This window comes from Schistocerca piceifrons, unplaced genomic scaffold (genome assembly GCF_021461385.2).
Source record: "Schistocerca piceifrons isolate TAMUIC-IGC-003096 unplaced genomic scaffold, iqSchPice1.1 HiC_scaffold_265, whole genome shotgun sequence".
In the NCBI taxonomy this organism is placed as follows: domain Eukaryota; kingdom Metazoa; phylum Arthropoda; class Insecta; order Orthoptera; family Acrididae; genus Schistocerca; species Schistocerca piceifrons.
Genome location: NW_025728477.1, coordinates 65,001 through 70,141, shown reverse-complemented (window position 1 = coordinate 70,141; position 5,141 = coordinate 65,001). Strand labels below are relative to the sequence as shown.

Genomic DNA, 5,141 nt, shown 5'->3' with positions numbered 1-5,141 from the left:
AGGAGTCCCGAGGGTCGAAAGGCTCGAAAATACGTGACTTTACTAGGCGCGGTCGACCCACGTGGCGCCGCGCCGTACGGGCCCTACTTGTTTGCCGGACGGGGCACTCGGGCGGCGCTGTCTGGGATCTGTTCCCGGCGCCGCCCTGCCCCTACCGGTCGACCATGGGTGTCTATATTTCGATGTCGGGACTCGGAATCGTCTGTAGACGACTTAGGTACCGGGCGGGGTGTTGTACTCGGTAGAGCAGTTGCCACGCTGCGATCTGTTGAGACTCAGCCCTAGCTTGGGGGATTCGTCTTGTCGCGAGACGAGACCCCCAGGGGCTGGTCGCCAGCAGGGGTACGCGTGGGCCCCCCTTGCTTTCAGTTTCCGCACGTCGCATCTCTGGGCGTATCGGTCTGGGCGGGCGCGCCGCACCCAGGGCGCTGCAGTGGGTGCTGCGGACTGGGGCGTATCGGTTGGCGTGGGCGCTGCGATGGGTGCCGCCGCCGTGCGCGCGGGGAGGCGGCGCCGGCCGGCCGGGCGCCGTGTGTACCGCCGCGCTATAGCGTATCGCTTTGGCGGCCGGCGCCGGGTGCCGCGGTGGGTGCCGGACGGTCGATGTCGGCCCACCGGCCGGGGCGTCGCGTGGAGGCGGCGGCGTCGGGTGGGTGCCGTGCGGTGGTCGCGGTGCCCGGCGGGGTCTGGTACGTTGTCGCCGTCCCGTGGTACCACGGCGTCCACCGCCGCCGTCCGGTGAACGCCAGTACCCCTAACCGATGGATGTGAAATAAAATATAATAACACATGATGCTCCGCAAGAAAATAGACTTGGGATAGGGTGTGTCGTTGGCAAGTCCCCGGGGCGGTTAGTGTGTGTGGTGATAAGTCTGTAGGGGCGGGGGGGGGGGGGCGAGGTATTAGGAAATAGATAGATAGATAGTGGTGCCGTGGGTGTCGACAGTAGACATAGCACACTGCCACCTACAGGGATCCGACGGAACTACGCCACCCATGCCGGCAAAACAGTATCGCCATCTATGAAAATAGGGCGACACCACATGCAATACCGCCATCTATGCGCATCTGACAACACTACGTCCGCACCACAAAACATACCGCCATCTGTAGGTCTCCCGCAACATGACCTCCTGCAACGACGCTACCGCCATCTATGAGACGCCAAGCCGACTAAGACAGCGATGGCGCCACAGTGGCCGCCTTTCGACGCCACCCACAAAGGCTGCAGCCTCTGTCGACCATAGCACCCAATCTCCAGTGGCTCTGCCGCACGAAGCCGTGGACCGGCAATGACGCCACCCGCACCCGTTCGTGCACCACCCCAACCGCCAAACTCGCACCTCCAGCGGATGAACGGCGGACGTTTCCCGCACTCGTAAAGTGCAATCCACCCCTATAACTTGCGTTTCATGAAGAGTTATTTCCAATATGCGACATTCCCGCTGTCCGTATACATGAGCCGCGACCTGTACCACTTACGAGCGAGAGACGCGATCGCGTTGCTCACTGTACGGCGTCCGATACCGAGCCATCAGCATGTCGGTCCCCATGCGCGTTGCACTCGCACTCGCAGTCGCAAAAACGTGGGGCAAATATATTACGCGGAAGAGTTATAACAGACCGAGCCCCACTGCATGGGGGGAGTCTTTGTCACTAATGTACACAGATGGAACATTTTGGACTGGAACCAGATTACCCGTACACACGGCGCTGATTAGTAATCAATGCAGAGCCATCAAACTACAGCAAATATACACAACTGTCCGTATACATGCTGAAAGAGTCTGCCCAAAATGGGAACCACACGTCAGCCAGACACTCTGATCACGCACCACTCTCTGCTTCTAACAGGCGCACATACAATATGTAAGCACCAGCATGGAACAACATCCAGTGCATCTTCTCCGCCACATTACACAATCCACACTATCACAACCAGACCAGGAGGTCCGTGCGGAAAATACAATATCCCAGCCTTTCGACATCCACCATTGCGCAGACCAGGCACCAACACCCACACATGTCCTATACAACGGTGCACCCAACATCACAATAGTACCTCCTGTCACAGCGCACAAACAATGACATGAGTCAAAGACACAGGTCTCACACAAGCATAGAATTGGAGCGCCGCCTCTAATAAGCCAAAGGTGCATCCTGACGTGACAAATCTGATCATGTCACAAGCATTCACTTACTATAATCACTATCAACGAACCTGCCGCCCCCGCCCCCCCCCCCCCCCTACACCTTTCCGTACAACAACGTGTAACCTAACCTAACCTAACCTAACCTATGTTGTACCTTAACCTAACCTATGTTGTACCTTAACCTAACCTATGTTGTACCTTAACCTAACCTATGTTGTACCTTAACCTAACCTATGTTGTACCTTAACCTAACCTATGTTGTACCTTAACCTAACCTATGTTGTACCTTAACCTAACCTATGTTGTACCTTAACCTAACCCATGTTGTACCTTAACCTAACCCATGTTGTACCTTAACCTAACCCATGTTGTACCTTAACCTAACCCATGTTGTACCTTAACCTAACCCATGTTGTACCTTAACCTAACCCATGTTGTGCCTCAACCTAACCCATGTTGTGCCTCAACCTAACCCATGTTGTGCCTCAACCTAACCCATGTTGTGCCTTAACCTAACCCATGTTGTGCCTCAACCTAACCCATGTTGTGCCTTAACCTAACCCATGTTGTGCCTTAACCTAACCCATGTTGTGCCTTAACCTAACCCATGTTGTGCCTTAACCTAACCCATGTTGTGCCTTAACCTAACCCATGTTGTGCCTTAACCTAACCCATGTTGTGCCTTAACCTAACCCATGTTGTGCCTTAACCTAACCCATGTTGTGCCTTAACCTAACCCATGTTGTGCCTTAACCTAACCCATGTTGTCGCCTTAACGTAACCCACGTTGTCGCCTAAACCTGCTCTGTAATTGTTATACGACTCGTTCAATTACTGTAGTGTTGCCCACCCGCAACCCTCGCAATATAGTTCGCTACTCGCACTGCCCGCACCCCTGTGTATCGCTTCATGTTAAACACCTTGCAAGTCTTGCTCACTTTCCACATGCTCCTGCTGTACACTGTAATGTGGATGGCAGCAGGACGTACATGCCGCCCCTCCCCACGTCCCCACCTTGCCCCCTGCCTTCGCAAGCTGGTTGGTGAGAAGTTTGCATGTTCAATGCCCTTCGCATGCGACGTACTCAGGCTACGTTGTGGTGCGGCCTGTGTCAACTGTCCGCTGATGTCGTACGCGTGAACCACAATCTGTACTGCACATTCGTCCTTATGTACTGAATGATACATCGTGGCACATGTGTGACCGCACAACGACTGCGCCCAAAAACGGCGGACCATACAGTGCAAATATTGTGCACGCAGCTACGTGTCGTCTCCCTATGAGAGCTGGATTGCAGTGTGGTACGCCATAGAGACGTGTGGGAGGAACGGACGCCGTGGATGGCGATCAGCATGAGCTGTCTGTTGATGTATTCGGACCTAGTCGTCTCTCCTCACACACCGTGATGGCATGGTGCACCGCGTTCCATATCTGCGACATGCTACAGAGGCCGGTTGACAGTCGTTCGAGCAATGGACATCGCATACGTACGGGGGCCACCTTCCACGTATTGTCTAGGCGTGCACATTTTGTTGCGTGTATGTGGGCAGACGTAGTGTGGCGTGACACCTGACACAGGCATGCAATAATCGTTGAAGTTGCAAATGGCGATGGACGCCTGCGTTTTCTGGTGAAGTTACGCAAATGAACAAATGGTAACCTGTTGTGGTGCGGTTGTTCTCGCTAGGGGTGAATCGGTGATGGCGACGATAGGTTGAGGTACTAACCGGTTGTTCCAGCGATACCCACCATGCCGACGAAACTGAACGGCATCTGGGTGTGAAGCGATACGCGGCGGTGGCTGGGTGGGACCGTCCCCGGCCGGTGAGGGGGCGCCTCCCGGCGTGCTGGCCGCGCGGTGCGTGGGCGCACGCGCTACAGCCGGCTGGTGGGGGCGGCCAGTGGCAGGCGCGCCGGCCGACGGACGCGGCAGGCGTCGCAGCTGCGCGCCGGCGCACCCTGCGCGCGGCGCCGTGCGGCCAAAGTAGGTCCTCGCGGGCCCGGTGCGAAGCGCGGTGGACATCTTCAGTGTGCTGGTCCGATTGAGGACTGTGTGCGTTGAGGATGCGCCGCCGCCCGGCGCTCGGCGCCGCGACGCCGTCTGCTGCTCGGTCGCCCCAGCGGTTCTCGCTGGTGGTTTGTATCGCAGCTGTGCGGATGTGTTGGCGCGTGCGCTGTGCTGGGAGAGTTCGCTTCGGCACCCAAGTGGGGCTTTTGTCCTTCTGTGGCGCTGGCGTTGGAGCTGCCGGTCACCGTAGGTGGCGCGTGTTGTCTCCCGCCGGCAATGCCACGACAGCACGCTCCCGGGCCTCTGTCGGCAGCGGCAAGCTCAGTTGGGAGCACGGGTGGTCGCACCGAAAGCGTCTACTCGCCTAACTCCGGGCGATTGCGCCTCTCTCGAACCCGACCAAGTACTTGGGACGGCGCTGCGCGCCGCCGGGACCTGAGAGGGTTTCGAGGTGTATTGTGCAGGGGAGCTCAGCCTCCTCCTGTTTGCAGAATGATTGAGCGGACGCTTGCGTGTTCGCGCGGGCCCCCGGGACACACTCCCGGGCGGCCGGCTGCTCAGCTCTAGTTGACGCAGCTCCCTGGTTGATCCTGCCAGTAGTCATATGCTTGTCTCAAAGATTAAGCCATGCATGTCTCAGTACAAGCCGCATTAAGGTGAAACCGCGAATGGCTCATTAAATCAGTTATGGTTCCTTAGATCGTACCCACGTTACTTGGATAACTGTGGTAATTCTAGAGCTAATACATGCAAACAGAGTCCCGACCAGAGATGGAAGGGACGCTTTTATTAGATCAAAACCAATCGGTCGGCTCGTCCGGTCCGTTTGCCTTGGTGACTCTGAATAACTTTGGGCTGATCGCACGGTCCTCGTACCGGCGACGCATCTTTCAAATGTCTGCCTTATCAACTGTCGATGGTAGGTTCTGCGCCTACCATGGTTGTAACGGGTAACGGGGAATCAGGGTTCGATTCCGGAG

At 56.7% G+C, this 5,141-nt stretch overlaps 1 non-coding gene across 1 annotated transcript in view; it reads left to right on the top strand.

The window, feature by feature from the left end:
• The first annotated feature begins 4,738 nt into the window (after positions 1–4,738).
• The window catches only part of LOC124743820, a 1,909-nt gene continuing 1,506 nt past the window's right edge, over positions 4,739–5,141 (top strand). Inside the window, exon 1 of the ribosomal RNA XR_007010575.1 lies at positions 4,739–5,141. This exon is cut by the window's right edge and continues 1,506 nt beyond it. This is a non-coding gene — a ribosomal RNA (small subunit ribosomal RNA).